Genomic DNA, 18,941 nt, shown 5'->3' with positions numbered 1-18,941 from the left:
GGAGTTTGGGATCCTCTGATCTCCATGAAGGAGAACGTGGCAGACCTGGCCCCTCCCGAATCAGGCCCCCCAGGCATCCTCCCCAGCTGCAGCCCAGGGACCCCCGCCCCCGTCTCCCCACTGCACCCTCTGGGGGGAGAGAGAGGAGACTCACCAGATCCCAGGAGGGGACAGCGAGGCAGCCCTTGCAGGAGAGACCCCAAAGCAAGGAAAGGACTGGGGAGGGACGGAGGGGCCTTGGCTCTGGAGGACCAGCCCCCCTTGTTTCCTGGCCTCTCTAGGAAGGCAGCTCACTTCCCTTTAACCCTTGCCAAGCCGAGTCCCTCCAGCTCAGCCCTCTCTCGCTTGGCAGAACCTCAGATTTCTATTATTTTTCATGGATTTAGGGGGGCAGCTGCCCCCTGGCTACGCCCATGCCCAGACATCCTTTTGGGGGTGAGGCTCTTGGCTGGACTCTGAGCATCTCCCTCCCTTGGCCAGAAACCAGAGGAAGAGCTTGCAGGGAAAAGGGCTTTGCAGGAGGCAAGGAAGCTCCTCCTGGAATTCAGGAGTGGAGAGATAGGAGGGGATCCCAGGGTCATCTAGTCCAACCCCCAGCAATGCAGGAATCTCAGCTAAAGCATCCATGGCAGATGGCCGTCCGGTCTCTGCTTAGAAACCTCCAAGGAAGGAGAGTCCCCCACCTCCCAAGGGAGACCTTTCCCCTGCCAACATGAGTAATAATGAGTAATAAATTAAATGGGTAAATGAGTAATACTTTCTTATGCATGCTTTTTATGCTAATAAAAGAAGTATGCCATTTCCCTTTCCAGAAATGCTTAATTGCTAATTTAATGGACTGAAAATGGATGGTTGTTGTTATTATGTTTAGGGAAGTTTTTAATATTTGATGGACTATTGTATTTTAATATTTTGTCGGAAGCCACCCAGAGTGGCTGGGGAACCCAGCCAGATGGGCGGGGTATAAATATATGCTTATGTTTATGATTATGATTATTTATTAAATGAAAGAGGTAGGTGGAATCTCCATGGTGGCTAATAGCATAACACTGAAAGGCTAGTGAACTATGGGGAGCCCTAGAGCCTCTGCTTGGCATGCAGAATGTCCCAGTCAGTGTAGACCAGGGGTCCTCAAACTATGTTCCACGGGATGAATCCAGCCCGTCAGGGTCGTGAATCTGGCCTGCACAGCCATTTCAGAACCCGCCAAGTGTCTGAGGCTGAAAGGATCTCGCCACCCGCTCAGTCCAGGCGTCGCGCTGTGGTAAACGCCACAGGCGTGGTGGCGGCTCTACCAATGGAAGGCCAGGGGGTTTCGCCCGGGGACGGGGTTGTCTTTTGGCTTGAAGAGCGAAATTGAGGTTGGTGGAGAAAGGCAGACTTGGATCAATTTGGTTTCGTTACACAGACGTTTACTTTAAAGGTGGGAGAAGGAAGTATAGTCCTATTTTTGTGCCTGGAGCAGTGGTCTTTCCACGCATGTGGTTTACATGCTCTGAAAGCTGGGGTCTGTTTTGATATTGAAATTTTAAAAGGGTTCAGTGGAACCGGATATTGACCATCTTGTTAGCCTGGGGCAACCTTTTTCAGCCATGGGACAGTCCACCGTCCCTCAGACCATGTGGGGGGCCAGACTATATCTTTTGGGGGGGGGGAATGTCCATCTGCCAGAGAGTAGGACCATGCTGGCCTAGGTTCACGTATCCTGTTTGAAAGGGGAATCATCTTAGGGACTTCCTGTGGAAATCTGGGTCAGGAATGCTGTTCCTTGAATGTACAAACACACAAGACGTAACCGGCTGTGCATTCACATAAACAATACTCTTCTATATATTCTTATCACAATATCAAAGGTTTATCTGGATAATTATGAAAAATGTTGGTCTGAAATTAAGAGAGACTTGGACAGTTGGTCAAAATTGAAGCTTTCTTTTCTAGGCCGAATTGCTGCTATTAAGATGAATGTATTGCCAAATATGTTGTTTTTGTTTCAAACATTGCAAATTGTGGACAAGACGGAGTGTTTCCGGAAGTGGCAGAGAGATATTTCTAAATTTGTCTGGCAGGGCAAAAAGCCCAGAATTAAGTTTAAGATATTAACTGATGCGAAAGAAAGAGCGGGCTTCGCCCTGCCAGACTTAAAACTGTACTATGAAGCCGCAGCTTTCTGCTGGCTAAAAGACTGGCTACTTCTTGAAGACACTGATGTGTTGGATTTGGAAGGTTTTAACAATGCTTTTGGCTGGCATGCATATTTATGGTATGATAAAGTTAAGATCAATAAGGCCTTTAAGAACCATATTGTCAGGAAAGCAGTATTTAATGTCTGGACAAAATACAAAGACTTATTGGAAAACAAAACTCCGAGGTGGCTGTCCCCTCTGGAAGCCAAGGCCCGAAAAAGACCCAATATGGAGGCCAAATGGCCAAAATATTGGGAAATATTAGAAAAAGACGGTGACAATTGGAAATTGCAGAGTTTGGAGAAAATGGAGGGTAAAGTGCGAGACTGGTTACATTACGCCCAGATTAAAGAAGTTTTTAAAAATGACAAAAAACTAGGGTTCCAGGTGGAGAAATCGAAGTTGGAGACAGAACTGTTAGAACCAAAGACTAAGGTACTATCAAGAATGTATAACTTGCTGTTAAAATGGAATACACAAGACGAACTGGTTAAATCTGCTATGATAAAGTGGGCACAGGATATTGGGCATAACATTATGTTTGAGGACTGGGAAAGGTTGTGGACCACCGTGCTGAACTTCACTGCATGTAATGCTTTGAAGGAAAATGTAATGAAATTGATATATAGATGGTACATGACCCCAGTTAAACTTGCCAAAATATACCATTCGTCTGATAATAAATGTTGGAAATGTAAGGAAAATGAAGGAACATTCTTTCACCTCTGGTGGACCTGCCCTAAAGTGAAGGCCTTCTGGGAAATGATATATAATGAGCTGAAAAAGGTATTTAAGTATACCTTCACCAAGAAACCAGAGGCCTTCCTCTTGGGTATTGTCGGCCAGGGGGTGTTAAAGAAGGACCGAACATTTTTTATGTAAGCAACAACAGCAGCAAGGATACTCATTGCCAAGAATTGGAAGACTCAAGATCTACCCACACTGGAAGAATGGCAGATGCAGCTGATAGACTATATGCAACTGGCAGAGATGACCGGCAGAATCCGAGACCTGGGAGAAGAAAGGATGGAAGAAGACTGGAAGAAATTTAAAACTTATTTACAAAAATATTGTAATTTGATTGAATGTTAAGAAGGTTGCTTGATCATAAATAATTGGCCACCACTAAACTAGATTGAAATTAGACGATAAGCGAGATAAAGGAAAGGACAAACCCTTTGGGAGAACTATCAGATTATATTTAAACGAGTGGATATAAGATTGTAAACAAGATGACAATTTGCTTGAAAAAAATCTTTTAACAATGTAAGTGGGAGCGGGAGACGTGAGGAAGTCCAAACGAGTTATGAAATTTTGTGTATGACATAAGCAATGTTGTTTGTTATTTATGCTTTTTTCTTATAAAAATTCTTAATAAATATTTATTTTTAAAAAATCAAAGGTTTATCTTGCACATAAACAGCACATAAAGTGCAATAATATAGAGGGAAGTCCCCAATAAATCATTCATAAAGACCAAATGTCGGCTAGTTTCTGTTCCACATACGTTCATAAAGTCCAAATTGGAGCCTATTACAGTTCCACAGTGTTGACAAGGATTTCCGGAATAATGCCTTGTTTCGCTCTCATGGGCTCCATCCATTATACATATTCTAAGTAATATAAATGAATATAATGTTGTAATTCAACATATTTTAACAAATTAACAAACCTGTGAATGGATAAAGTTTGTTTTACATTTGTTGTTTTAAAGGGGTCACTTAAAGAAGAAAACCTTACAGCTGCAGATTTCTGTTACCTGTAGCTAAAATCAATGCTGCGCCTGTCTATATACATTGTAAGAGTTGTTGTTCACTGGAGAAACCACTGTGTTAAAAGTTCTATTATTTTGATACTTCATATATGGCATGTACTTTTATAGCACGATTCTTTATATCATTTTAATTTGTTAAATGATCTAGTGGTCGATCCACAACTCTGCTCCCTGAGAAAAGCTCAAGAACTCAGGGCAGAGATAATGGGTAGATCACTGGCAGGATTTTTATTACTGGGAGTAGATCTCAGTCTCTTGGAAGTTCTGGCATTGTGGCCATTTCAAGGTACTAGCACAACTTTAATTGCCACTCACCTTTTGTTGATATTAACTCATTTTCCAGTATTTTGCTATTAACACCCTAGCCGCTGTTGTCGTGTAAAGAAACACTCTTTGATTTTCATTTGGCATGCTTATTGTTAGAATATAAAATAGGAAAGCTTTGGTTTTCTTTAAAATAAATAGCATTTATTTTACTTTACTTTACTTTATTTTATTTTCCCTTTGGGGACATGTCCACCACTTGTGGAATAAGGTTCCCTCATTTTGTCTGCGTGTCCAACCTACTCCTGATATTTATTTATTTTGACTGATTTGGATGTGGTCAGGTACCATCTAAAAATCAGATAGCACGTGGTGAATTTTATGTCTTTTCCCATAATTCCCCCCATTTTTCATCTTGATTGGATAGCTACAATCGTGTGCCCATTTCACCATCACCTCCTTCACCTCCTAGTCTTTAAGGTTCCAGTCCAGTAACAATCTGTGTGGTTTTGATAATATCTTTGTATTATTTAATATTTAATAATAACTTTTTTAAAAATCTGCTATCTTTGAATCAAGTCCATTTATTTTTTATCTGGAAAGAAATGTTTAACTGGTAATCTATCTTCTTTACTTTTGTTTTCTTTTTATATTTTTCCTTTTTTTGTATTTTTAGCATATAATAACAGTAGTAAATACCGGCATATGGAAATGTGATCATAATATTGAAATGAATAAAATGCTTAACTCGCTAAGATAATAATAGTGAAATGAATAAAATGCTTGCAGCTTCCCAAGAAAACTCAAGGAGATTCTCCCCTTTTGGGCTTTTACCTCTTCCCTTTATAACTGTGTCATTAAGTCCCGAAAGTCCTGCCCCCCCCCCCCCGCTTACTAGATATCCCTTCTCCAGATGTCAACGCAGACCTCGTCACCACAAGACTATTCATTACCTGCAGCAACAAAAACAAAAGACACCAGAGTGGCCCCAGCTATCTCTTTCCAAAGGATATAGACGGACAGGGAGGGGGCTGACAAAGGGGGGAAAGTTGAATTGCAAGCACATTCTCTCACCTTTTAAACCTCAAGACTCTGTGCCCCAGGAATGAAAAGATATGTAAAAGATCATGATTGCCTCAAGATATATAACTGAGATTTAATTAGTATGTGGTGTATTGTGTGATATTATGTAGGAATGCTAACATGTGTCTGACAGTATGTTATTTCCACAAAGGGGGGGGGGCAATTTTTATGTATAATTGTTTTTTTGTTCAATGTATAGTGTCTTATTACCTACAGCCCAAAGGAGGATTCTCATGCATTTTAAGCTTTTAAATAGATCAGGCTATTGCGTAGTCCAGTATTTAGAATAGATCAATTTATGTGGTTAAAATGAATATTCTGCCAAAAATGATATTCCTCTTTCAATCAGTCCCAGTAATTGTGAAAGATGAATGTTTCAAAAAATGGCAGAAAGAAATTTCCAAGTTTATCGGGGGGGGGGGGGGGTCGAGGATATGATACTTACAGACATAACAGACAGAGGTGGTTTTGCCCTCCCAGACCTTTCATTATATTATGAAGCTGCATGCCTGGTATGGATTAGGGACTGGGTGAACTTGGAAAAGCAAGAAGCATTAGAATTGTAAGGACATGACAAAAGATTTGGCTGGCACGCATATTTATGGCATGGGAAAGGGAAGGTACATAAAAGTTTTTATAACCATATAATTAGGAAATCACTAATGAGCATATGGGAGAAATACAGTGGTACCTCAGGTTAAGTACTTAATTCGTTCTGGAGGTCTGTTCGTAACCTGAAACTGTTCTTAACCTGAAGCATCACTTTAGCTAAAGGGGCCTCCTGCTGCCGCTGTGCCACCGGAGCCCGATTTCTGTTCTTATCCTGAAGCAGAGTTCTTAACCTGAAGCACTATTTCTGGGTTAGCGGAGTGTGTAACCTGAAGCGTATGTAACCTGAAGTGTATGTAACCCGAGGTACCACTGTATAAAGATATGTAAGAACAGAAGACCCCTTGGTGGCTTTCACCACATGAAGCTTTACTGCTCAAACCACTTGGAAAGATAGGAAAGTGGTTTACATATGCTGACTTTTTAAAGGATCAAGAAGGAAAATGGAAACAAAAGATTACGCGGAAATAAAATACCACTTTCAGAGTTGGTTACGTTATCGGCAAATACATGAAATATACAAAGAAGACAATAAGAAAGGATTTAGCTACACGACATCTAGATTTCAAAAGGAAGTCGTAGAAGGGAAAGTGAAGTTGCTGAAAGGTGCATATAGTATTCTGCTAGAATGGGAAACAAAAGATGAAGAGGTGAAATCAGTCATGATTAAATGGGCACAAGATATATGTCATAATATAATGTTTGAAGATTGGGAACGATTGTGGAAAACTGATTTAAAATTTAAAGACTGCGGGGGGGGGCCACCAGGTGGCACATTGGAAGATGGCCGACAATAACATCTCTCTGACCCAAACAAGGTAATTAAGGGGCTGCTATGGGAAGTATGCAGTCTTCCTCCCCCCCCCCAGGAGATGGGGGGCGCTGCCTTGCCAGCGGTGTTCACAATGCACTCCCAGATCCGTGAGAAGGGGGTGCTGAACACTGGGCGCGAGCCCTCGGTGGAGTCAGATCATCCTGACGCCGATTCCAATTAGCGCATGCTGGTTGCTTCAGCTCAGAATTATAATTGGAAACAAATGATTGGAAATGAAGCTGAAGCACATACATCAAGTAATGCTTGAGGATAAGACTGCTGATTAATGGATCTCTGTGACTGGGAGTGACGGATGGATAAGTAAATCTTCTGATGAATCTGTTAGGATATTTCTGTTCCACCTTAAAAGGGAGCAGGCTATGTGAGTCACAGAGTCTGCGTATTTCCTGTTCACAGGATGTTTGTGTTTTGATAGAGCTGTTGTCTCTCTCTCCCTCCTGCACCGGAACACGCAAGCAGGCAGTCATGTTTTTTCTTTGCTCTGACCAACGCTGAATAAACTTCTAAATAATGCTCTCCTGAGTGCATCTTTCGCTGTATGAACTCTGAGATAGAGCGTGCATGTGCTCTGGAATGTGAAAAGCTATTTTCTGGAGCTTGTGTCGCTAATTGCTGATACTGTATCTACGGGAGGTCAATGGATGTCCGGAATCGATGTGGAGGCAGTGATGGCCTGTCTCCCTGGCAGTATCCCAACAGAATCACCACTAGGAGACTGTATCTATGGAACGAAGGGGGGTGGAGGAAAAAGCTCTTTTTTTCTCTTTGCATGATGTGATATTAATAACCCTTCACCCCAGATAGAAATAAGATTGTTGCGTTTTTATTAAACACAAGCAGGAATCCAAGAACTGTGTGGGATGGATTATAACAGGATAGAGGATTGAACGGTGAGAAAGAGGAAATTTTTTATGACGCAGTTTAAAAATGGGGACTCGCCAAGACAGGCTTGCCAGAGAAAGGACAGGGGGAGGAGAATCAGGATTGTTCGAAAGAGAAGGAATGTTGGGACGCAAGCTTGACCTGACAGCCCCCTGACTCACTCATTTGATTTATTTGGCAAGCCTGAGAAAAATAAAGGACAGACCGAAGATTTTGTTTATGGAAGTGTTGAACAGAGGCTGTTCCTGAGCGATATGACCTTTGAGGAGTACAAAACCCACACAGAGATGCCTGTTTTCAATCTGCTTGTGAAAATCATCAGAGATCGCAAAGAAAGGAATATACGATAACGACAAGAAGAGAAAGAAAGTAATAAAGGACTATCCGGATTGAACTGGATAGAACTGTCTAATTAAAGCAGTAATATAAGTGATGCTTGGACTTGTCCAGAGTTTTGGACTCGTGCGGAACATGATGTATGGGTACCCCCAACAAAATTTAAAATTTGGCTGTATAATTTGGAACTAATGTGATTTGGATAATGTGATGTGATTGGCCTGTTAATAAAAATTATTTTAAAATAAAATAAAATTTAAAGACTGCTCTTTGCTGAAAGAAAATTACATGAAAATGATGTATAGATGGTATATATCACCAGTGCAGATAGGAAGAATGTATAAAACAGGCTCAAATATATGTTGGAAATGTAAGGAAAAAGAAGGGACTTTTTACCATATGTGGTGGGATTGTAATAAAATTTAAAAAATCTGGGAAATGATATACAATGAGTTGAAGAAAATGCTCCAATTAACCTTTGTAAAAAAAGCCTGAAGCATTATTGTTAGGGATTGTAGGAAAAGAAGAAGAAGAAATGCACCTTGGGCTTCTTGCTGTGCAGCAGAAAATAAGGCGTGTCCCCTACTACAGAACTCTAAGAAAGGTTCAGAGTGAAGGACACAGATTTCCACGCTTCCACCCAAAACTGCTGGGGCAACCCTGTGTCAAAGAGCATGGCTTCAGTTGCCTCCTGCAGCGTTCTCTACCTGCATTCTGCAACTCCATTCTCCTAAGGAGAATTTGATACAGTCAACCTGTGGCGTATGCCTTTCTGGCAGAATAAGTTCTGCAAGGCAGACCTGGTGAACTCTCCACCGCGATCTGATTGAAAGCTCTTGACCCGCAGTGAGAATTGTAGTCCTACTGCCGTTATCCAGTCTTTCACCAAAGCAACAGCCTCTCACTTGTGCTTCAGAGAGAAAATCCACCCATTTCTGGAATAATCATCCACCAGAGATAGCAGAAATTGACTTCAAGATATTATAGATCCTTGAAAGAATGGTTAGTACAGCCTTTAAAGGAAGTTTGTAATTAAATATTGGAAGGGAAAAAGGCACCGGAGTCGTGGAAGGAAGCTTATATTACACTTATACCAAAAACAGAGTCTGAGAAGACACAGCTTAAGAACTACCGCCCCATATCTTTGCTCAATGTGGATTACAAAATTTTTGCTGATATTATGGCTAAAAGACTAAAAAAAGGTTTTAGTAGAAGAAATACATAAAGATCAAGCGGGCAGGCACTTGTCTAACAATACGAGGAACATAATGAACATTTTAGAAAAATTACAAGTGAATATTAACACCAAAGCAGTTTTGATATTTGTGGACGCGGAGAAAGCCTTTGACAATATTTCCTGGAGTTTCATGAAGAAAAATTTACAGGGTATGGGGGTAGGCCAAGGTTTTGAAAATGGTATAGGTGCAATTTATTCAGAACAAAAAGCAAAATTAATTGTGAAAAATGTAGTCACAGAAGAGTTTAAGGTTGAGAAAGGAACACGACAAGGTTGTCCAATCTCTCCATTGCTTTTTATATCGGTCCTGGAGGTTCTGCTAAATATGATTAGAAAGGACCAATTGGTTAAAGGTATACAAGTCGAAGCCAAACAGTACAAATTGAAAGCATTTGCTGATGATCTGGTATTGACATTACAGGAACCAGTACCAAAAGAGTATTGGAATTGATTCAAGAATTTGGTCAGGTAGCGGGATTTAAGTTGAATAAGATGAAGACTAAGGTTTTAGAGAAAAATCTAACAGTGATTGAGAGAGAGAGATTTCAGAAGGAGACAGGATTAACATTGGTTAAGAAAGTGAAATACCTAGGGGTTAATATGACTGCCAAGAATGTGAATCTATTTAAAGGTAACTATGAAAAATGTTGGACAGAAGTGAAAAAGGATTTAGAAATATGGTCAAATTTGAAGTTATCATTGCTAGGCAGAATTGCTATGATAAAAATGAATGTATTGCCAAGGATGCTGTTTTTGTTTCAATCATTCCAAATTTTGGACAAAATGGATTGTTTCAAGAAGTGGCAGAGAGATATCTCTAGATTTGTCTGGCAGGGCAAGAAGCCTCGAATAAAATTAAGATATTAACAGATGCCAAAGAAAGAGGTGGATTTGCCCTGCCAGACCTTAAGCTTTACTATGAATCAGCCACATTTTGTTGGCTGAGAGAATGGCTGCTTCTTGAAAACATGGACATTTTGGACTTAGAAGGTTTTAATAATGTTTTTGGGTGGCATGCATATTTGTGGTATGACAAGGTCAAAGCACATAAAGCGTTTAAAAACCATATTGTCAGGAAAGCAGTGTTTAATGTCTGGATAAGATATAAGGATTTGCTTGAAAACAAAACTCCAAGGTGGCTGTCACCAATGGAAGCGAAGGCTCAGAAAAAGCTCAATATGGAGACCAAATGGCCGAAATATTGGGAAATTCTGGAACAAGAGGGAGATAGATTAAAACTGCAGAGTTTTGAAAAACTAAAAAACAAAGTGCGAGATTGGCTCCATTATTACCAAATAATGGAGGCTTATAATTTGGACAAGAAAATTGGCTTCCAGGTGGAAAAATCAAAATTGGAAACAGAACTGTTAGATCCCAAAAGTAAGAACTTGTCAAGAATGTACAACTTGCTGTTGAAATGGGGTACTCAGGATGAAACGGTGAAATCGGTTATGATTAAATGGGCACAAGATGTTGGACATAACATTATGATGGCTGACTGGGAACAGTTATGGACCACAGGTATGAGGTTCACGGCATGTAATGCCTTAAGAGAGAATATAATGAAAATGATCTACAGGTGGTACATGACACCAGTCAAGCTTGCCCGAAAATAAATGTTGGAAATCATTTGACCGAAAATAAATGTTGGAAATGCAAAGAGACTGAAGGTACATTCTTTCACCTTTGGTGGACATGCCCAAGGATTAAGGCTTTCTGGGAGATGATCTATAATGAAATGAAAAAGGTATTTAAATATACCTTTCTGAAGAAACCAGAGGCCTTTCTCCTTGGCATGGTCGGCCAATTGGTGTCAAAGAAGGATAGAACTTTCTTTATGTATGCTACAACAGCAGCAAGAATACTTATTGCAAAGTATTGGAAGACACAAGATCTACCCACCTGGGAAGAATGGCAGATGAAGGTGATGGACTACATGGAATTGGCGGAAATGACTGGCAGAATCCGAGACCAGGGAAAAGTGTCGGTGGAAGAAGATTGGAAGAAATTTAAAGTTTATTTACAGAAACATTGTAAAATTAAGGAATGTTAGAAGGATGTTGGAATGAAGTTATGTGGTTTTAGCAGAAACGTTATAAAGGACTAAGTAAAAATGGATTGTTAATCAGCGAAAGAAGAGAATGTAAGAATATAGTATATTAAGATAAATTATTAGGATAAAAACAAAGAAGGAAAGGATTTGGTGAAATATCTAATTGAACTAGAATACAAAAAAGGTAGGTGTGAGGAGGTCAAGGAAATAAGGAAAGGAAAGAAAGTTATGTAAAGGTTTGAATTGTTTTTCAATTGTCTGCATGTTTTTGTCTTTTTTGTTTTTTTGATGTTGTATGCATTTCTTTTTCTTTTTCTTTTTTGTTTAACTCGGTGTTTTTTCTATTTTTCTTTCTGTAACCTTTAAAACCTTAATAAAAATTTATTTTTTAAAAAAAGAAAATCCACCCATTTCTGGAATAATCATCCACCAGAGATAGCACAAATTTGGCCCAGACTGGCACCTGGCATAGGGCCCCAATGGTCTGCATGGACTAGCTCAAAAGGTTTTGTGGTTACCCTGTCAGACCTAGGATAAGAGCACGTCTGAACCTTGGCTTTCTTGAAGGCCCTACATTCCAGGTATTTGTCACATGCCTTCATCTTGCACCCCTCAGTGCACCATGGGACCTTATTCACATACCCCCAGTTGATATGTGACATTCTCTGGTGCCAAACACCATGATGTCCCCATCATGAATGGGAACCTTAGCACACTGTGCTTGTGCATCCTCAGTGGGACCTTTACCTGCAATAGGTGTTTCTAGCACAAACAGCCTGTCTTTGCACTCAACACTGACCAGTTGTCGCCCACCTCTGGAAAAGGAACACACATTATTTTCAAATCACACTTTGAATCCATCATGGACAAGAGAGGAAACAGAAAGCAAACAGCACTGCATCTCTGGAACGACATAGGCCTCAATCTCTGCCTGTAAAAAAGAACAATAAACAGAGCCAGACATAGTTAGTTAGCGCTTGGAACCATCTGCAAGAGTTACACTTCTTCCAGTTTTCACAGCCTTGCAGTTCCACAAAAAATCACTAGATGGAGATGGCATGAGATGGTGCCTGGTCCCACTGTCAATCACCCAGCTCAGCCCGTGGCCCTTGTCGAAGTTTTTCACTGTTGCCATAGCAGCAGCCAAATGATGCTGTGACGACATGTCTCTGCCACTTTCCTTGGGACCTTTGCGAGGCTTCCCACGCTTGGCAGCTCCTGTTATCTGGTTACCAAAGAAAATGGCCTTGGAGACATCCTGTCCCTCCACTGGACAATTCCGGACCAGGTGGAAATCAGAGCCGCACCGGAAATGTCGGGAAGAAAAAGCTTTCACGGTTTCTGAAGGAATGGGTTTCTGTGTAGTAATTTTAAAAACTGACTCAACCCCCGCCTTTTGTTCTTTCAAAAGAGAGCACTTTTAACTGCGTAAAACTTGAACTGTTGAACAAAACCATAATAAGGACACAACTGCATAAACAGTTCTCTCCTTTATCTGGACAGGCAAGGGGTGGCCTTGGCCCTCCAGGGGAACAAAGAAAACACGTCAGAACTTTATCTTATGTGCTGACCACAAAATACACGCAAGACCAATGTCCGGGGAAAATGCCAAAAGCGTGTTCCCGGAGATTATGACCTCTTCCCAGATAAGAGTAGAAAGAGGAAGATCCTTTTATGGTCAGAAGTACAGGAAGGAAGATCCTTTTATGGTTGAGAGTACCAGAGCAGGAACATATGTGATATCAACCTGCGTATACAAGTTGACGTGGCTGGGGAAGGGGGAGAGGATGCCTGGAGGATATATATACTGCATGAAACTTGTCATGTCTTTGGACTTGTCGTGGACTTGATCACACAAGTGCCTTCTGCTATCCAGAGAGCAGAATAAACTCTTTCCTTGAATCCACCTTGGTGTCGTTTTGACTTCCTTCCTCCTGTTCAGGAGCAACGCAGACCCAATCGGTGAACTCCAATAAGGCTACATTTCACTTCTCCCTTCACCCCCACTCTTGGGTGCAGCACAGCCTGGGCCTGCTCACCCTCCAGCATTCTGTCTGTAATGCCTATAATGGCAGCAACTTTTTAAAAAAGTAATATTTTGAGCCCGTAGTTCAATTTCCCAGCAGTTCCCCTTGCCCCGGAGAACACTTCTAGCATTCCATCTCCTCTACCAGTGGCATTGTTCAGCAGTGGGGAAATGACCTCTTCACAACAGATGTCCATTTGGTATGGCCCTTTCCAGGTTTTTGCCTGCTCATTGTGTTTGTCTTTCATTTGTTCTCCTTTGTGTCTTGCCAGTAGACACCACAATTCTGTGGGTACTCTTGGTGGCGCAGAAAGCACCTAGAAGCTCCCTAGAGGTTGACGTGCCAATCAAACTACAGTTTTGCACTCTATAAATTCCAATTAGTAGTACTGCGGGTGGTTCAGATTCTGGGGCAGTGCTTTTGGCCAGCAGACGGTGTCACAGGGCCAGCCTACTTTCCCTTTAAAGCAAACTTGGGTCTCTAGCTGTTTTTGGACTACAGCTCCCATCACCCCTAGCTAGCAAAACAATTGGGAAGGGAATATGGGAAGTGTAGTCCGGGAGCTGCTGGGGACCTAAGCTTGGGAAAGCCTGCTTTAAAGCAACTTTTCCGTTTTGCCGACAAAGATGGCAAGGGTATATGTTTGTATTTTCTTTTCCTCATGACCATTCTGCACTTGTTTTTGTTTTTTTTTTTTTTTGTTTGTTTGTTTAAGAGGGCAAATTGAAAGAGAAATTGCATGGCAAGTAGCAGAAGAATAAAAGGTTGCGTTTGGAAAAAAATAAAAAGACCCCTGGGGGTGGCCTCCTTAAATATTTTATTGGGGGGAAGATGCCTAGGTCTTTAAGCATTGGTGCCTATTCCTACACCAACAGGTCTCAGGATGGTTACAACATACAAACACCAAACACCACATGTTAAAAGGGCATTAGATGTCAATTAGCAAAAGGGTTGGTAATAAAGTTGCGAATTTCCTGGCTCCTAAAGCTGTAAAATGGTATTCCCGACCTTTGTGTGGATTCTTTGATGGGAAGTGAGAGAGGAGCTCTGAATGAAGCTCTTTCCACATTCCACACACTGATAGGGTTTCTCCCCTGTATGAATTCTTTAATGGGAAGTGAGATCGGAGCTCTTCCTGAAGCATTTTCCACATTCGACACACTGATAGGGTTTCTCCCCTGTATGAGTTCTTTGATGGGAAGTGAGATTGTAGCTCCAACTGAAGCTCTTTCCACATTCCATGCACTGATAGAGTTTCTTTCCAATGAGATTTTTTGTTGGGAAGTGGAATGGGAGCTCTGACTGCAGCTTTCTCCACACTCTAAAATTTTTATGTGGCTTCTCCTCTCTGGGGATTTTATCATGGTCACCTTTGTTCTCAATTTCCGATTCATCCCAATCTGCAATGGAGACCAAAAGGGATTAGAGCCTCAGGAACAAATGGAGAAGAATTGAAGGGAGTCGGGGGTGTCATTACCTGTGTTGTTTGTCATTAACCATCATATTTATTATTATATTCTGATGAGTTGTTGAATGTTGGTTTGTTTGATATATAGTAGTGGTCAAAATTGTGGAAGACTTTTGGAAAAAAGTGTATTTCAGAGGTTTGATGGCTCATAACACCACTTCTTTTAGAATAATATCATAAAATAATATATCATTGGAAAGATAATTTAATGAAGACTGCAGTTCAACAAAGGTTGTTCAATTAGCCATATTCTATCAAATGTTATAGCCAAATAACCAGAAAAAGGAAGCACAACTTGCTTAGGTTGACCTTTGTCAGTGTTTTATGTGATTGCTATCAAGTTGGTTGGGTTTTTTTTTGTTCTTTCATTTAGTGAGGTTGTAAAACATAATAAAATTATAGAAATGGCACAAAGAATTAGGATATAGTTCCGTTCCACCTTAAGAGTCAGGCATGATTGTTGTTTGTCACATGCCTGTTTACTTCCTGGTCACTGGGAGTTTCCATTTTGTATATAGCTTTTGTTCCGGCTGTTTTTTGTTCCGGCTGTTGTAGAAACTCTGCAGAAAGAGTGTGCACAAGACTCGGAATGTGTCTGAGGCTCGTGTCGCTAATTGACTGATGCTGTCCTATGGGAGACCGGGAGATTGTCCGGAGACGACATGGAGGCTGCCTGATGGCCACGTCTCCTTGGCAGTATCCCAACAGACTGGTCACCCAGAAAGCGATGTAAAATTGTACTATTAAGTGAACAAGGCTACAGTTATGAATAGATTAGATGGGGGACTTCCGGGTTAGTGCCATCGACTAATGGCGGATTCCCTCCGAACTCCGGAGGGAATCGGCTCTGCAGGATCGGGTCTGGTCCGTGCCAGCAACACAGGGACCCTTAAAAATCACAGGCACGGATGCCTGTGAGCGTGGTGACTCGGCGAGCACCTTTTGCGCCCCCCCAAACTGCGAAGGAGCCTTTTTAAAGGCTACGGAACGGGGACAGGGTGCGGCACGGTGCTGTGAGTAGACTGCTCCTTCCGCGGAGTGAAGCCGCAAGCCATTGTCGGAGAGCGCTGACTTTTTCCTTGGAACAATTGGACTTTAAAGTAAAAACCCGTGAGTAATACGGAATTTGGAATTTAAAGAAAAATCTTTGTTGAATCAGGAATGAGCGGGGAAGGGTTAAAAAGGAAGTCCGCCCCCCTCTTTGTAGATAATCTAAAGCAAAGAACCTGCTATCTAAGGTCGAGAGAATCCTTTCTTTCTTTTTTTAAAAGACTTCAACCTTCATGGTTTGACACTATTAAGAAATTTTACTGGAGGATAAAAGATTAACTTTGGGAGCTGAAGTTTCACCCCCCTCGGACCCGGGAGCGTCCCGCGAGAGAGCCTGTTGATGAAGTACTGAAGAGTTTGACAGCTGTCAAACTGGCTGTCAGAAGGAAAAAGAGAACTTTGTTTCTGTGGCTTCTGCTGGTTATATTTGTTACAATTTGTTGAAAATAAGGAAGGACTGATACAAATTAACTTGATTATTGGATTTGAGCTGAAAAAACATCAAGGAACCAAAATCCCCCTAGAGGGGGTTTAGGACATTACAAGAATGGCTGGAGGAGGGAAAATTCAGACTGAACTGGATAGAACATTTGTTCTCTTGGGAAAGTTACAAGGTGAAATTGATGTTTTGGCTACAAGCGTCACAACTCTGGTCTTAGCAGCAAACAATTTTGTTGAAGCTGATAAGGATTTGAAGCAGGAAGCTCATACAAATGGACAAATAGAGAAACTTGAGAGTTATGAGAACATGGAGAAGGAGACATATGCTGTCCCTGAAGAAAAGGAAGGAGGAGCTGTAATTTTGCAGATGTCAAAGGAGAGTTGCAATTTGTGGCCTGACATGAAGGCAACAAAGGATTGTAATAATTTGATGTGGAAAGCCTGGCCTGAATTGGTGAGCCCAAAACTGAGAGATCCCCTCATGTGGAGATCTGAAGACCGAAGGATTATAAATTTGATCAAGGTGGAAGTTGGAGCTTTGGGGACATTTGGACTTGAAAGGGGTATGAAACAAGATTTGGAGTACCCCATAGGCTCTATCTTTAAGCATGGAGGGCTGGCTGGAAAAAACATGGATCCTGTTGGGCCGAAGCCTCTCCGAAATTTGGGGTTCAACATTAAGGACTATCAAAAAGGCCGGCAGAGAGGAACTGAAAGAGATTTAAGAGCCTCGGATGTGAGATCTCCAGGCTAAACAATATATTGAACTGATGAACACTTGTTGGGGACTGAAACCGGGAAAGGGGTGGGTGGAGTCTGGGAATCCAAAGGGTATATAACTATAACTTGCTTTGTTTTTATTTTGTTTTGCTATTTGTTTGGAATTGGGGAAAGCCATGGAAGGGAAATTTTGGTTGACTTTAGGAAAAATGTTTAAGAAGGAGCAACGATGTTTAAGTATTGATGTTTAAATTTGGATAAGATAAAATTGGTTTTCAAAACGGTTTAAATTAAATGAAAATAAGGTTGGTAAAAATAAATTGAGGAAATGGAAGAATTATCAAGTTAAAGTTGAGAAATAAGTAATAAGGATTTGCTGAATAATTCAAATTGGAATACAAGAAGGGGAGGTGTGAGGAGGTCTGAGAAATAAGCTAAATGAAAATAAGTAATTGGAATTTTATGTGATTTTAACTGTTTTTCTTTTTTTAAATTTTGGATTTTTGTATTTCTGTTATTTTCTGTTTAATTGTTGTTTTTGTGTGTTTTTTGAAAATGCTAATAAATATTCATTAAAAAAAATAAATGAATAGATTAGATGAAAGATTGGGAAAAACTTAGCCAAAGCTGGCATTTCTATATTATTGAAGAGGTATAAGGAGACTCAGCCACTACAAAATCAGACTGGTAAAGGCAGGAAAAAGTGCACAAAGGCAAGTGATGATCAAAGAATGGAGAGACTGTCCCTACCTGACAGAATAATAATAATAATAATAAATTTTATTTATATCCCACCCTCCCCAGCCGAAGCTGGGCTCAGGGTGGCTAACAACAATCAAAATAATCCAACATTCTAAAAACATTCATTATAAAATTAATTAAAATCAAAATTGATGGCAACCATTAAGCAAAATTCTGTGCAGATTGCCAGAGGAGGGGGTCAGGCTGCGCCCTGGCCAAAGGCCTGGTGGAACAGCTCTGTCTTGCAGGCCCTGCGGAAAGATGTCAGGTCCCGCAGGGCCCTAGTCTCTTGTGACAGAGCGTTCCAAGAAAATCATCTTGGTGTATACAAGATCACATGGCGAGATGTAATGTGAAGTTGAGTGCAAGGACTGGTCTAAATGTTAGAATTCGAAGGAAAAAGCCATTGTTATCTCTAAAGCATGAGTTTGACCAAACTGTGGGAGGCAGTGGAAGACAGGAGTGCATGGCGTGCTATGGTCCATGGGGTCACGAAGAGTCTTACACAACTAAAGAAAATCTCTCAAGCAAAGGTTGAAAAGATTAAACCCATGTTAACTGGGCAGTGGAACAATGGGACAGTGTTATTTGGAGGGATGAGACTCAAATCTCCTTGCTTGGTAGTGATGGCATGAAATACACAAGGGGGGAAATCAGAGAAGATTTACATGCTACTTGCATTACACCGACCATGAAACACCCAGATAGTGTGATGATCTGAGGTTGTATGGCAGCAAAAGGTGTTGTCAGAATTTTCGTCATTAATGGGAATGTAAATGCCCCAAATATATAATTGAAATACTTTAGCCCAAACTGAAGGCTTCCACAGGTGATCTTTACCCAGATACTGAAGCATTTATATATATTTATATAAATAATTATTTATATATTTATTTTCTATTTCAACAGGATTCAGCTCCATGTCATGTTGCTGCTGTGTGCAAAAGGTACTTTCAAGATAATCCTATTCCATTGCTGGAATGGCTTGGGAATAGCCCAAACATTAACCCAATCAGAAATCAATGGAGCCAACTAAAGAAACTTGTTTGTTAGAAGCATTCCAGCAATAAAGCCCAATTAACAGAGGCAATACGGTAATTCAATCTTGGTTTCACATTCTTACAACTGCAGAACCTTACTAGCTAGCAGGACCAATGGGGAGGGATGATGGGAACTGTAGTCCGGGAGCTGCTGGGGACCCAAGTTTGGGAAACGTTGCTTCAAAGCAACTTCTGCGC

At 41.0% G+C, this 18,941-nt stretch overlaps 1 protein-coding gene and 1 long non-coding RNA gene across 2 annotated transcripts in view; one reads left to right on the top strand and one right to left on the bottom strand.

Annotated features, from left to right (window-relative positions):
• The window catches only part of LOC310843286 (uncharacterized protein), a 102,011-nt gene extending 101,787 nt beyond the window's left edge, over positions 1 to 224 (bottom strand). Inside the window, exon 1 of the mRNA XM_083736365.1 lies at positions 155 to 224. The gene's annotated coding sequence lies outside the window, so the exon portion shown is untranslated. The remainder of the gene's footprint in view (positions 1 to 154) is intronic.
• The window catches only part of LOC310843952, a 197,690-nt gene that overhangs the window by 178,487 nt on the left and 262 nt on the right, over positions 1 to 18,941 (top strand). The window lies entirely within an intron of this gene.

This window comes from Podarcis gaigeae, assembly GCF_964106915.1.
Source record: "Podarcis gaigeae genome assembly, chromosome: 4".
In the NCBI taxonomy this organism is placed as follows: domain Eukaryota; kingdom Metazoa; phylum Chordata; class Lepidosauria; order Squamata; family Lacertidae; genus Podarcis; species Podarcis gaigeae.
Note: the sequence above shows the minus strand (reverse complement) of the source record. Positions and strands in the feature narration are given on the sequence as shown.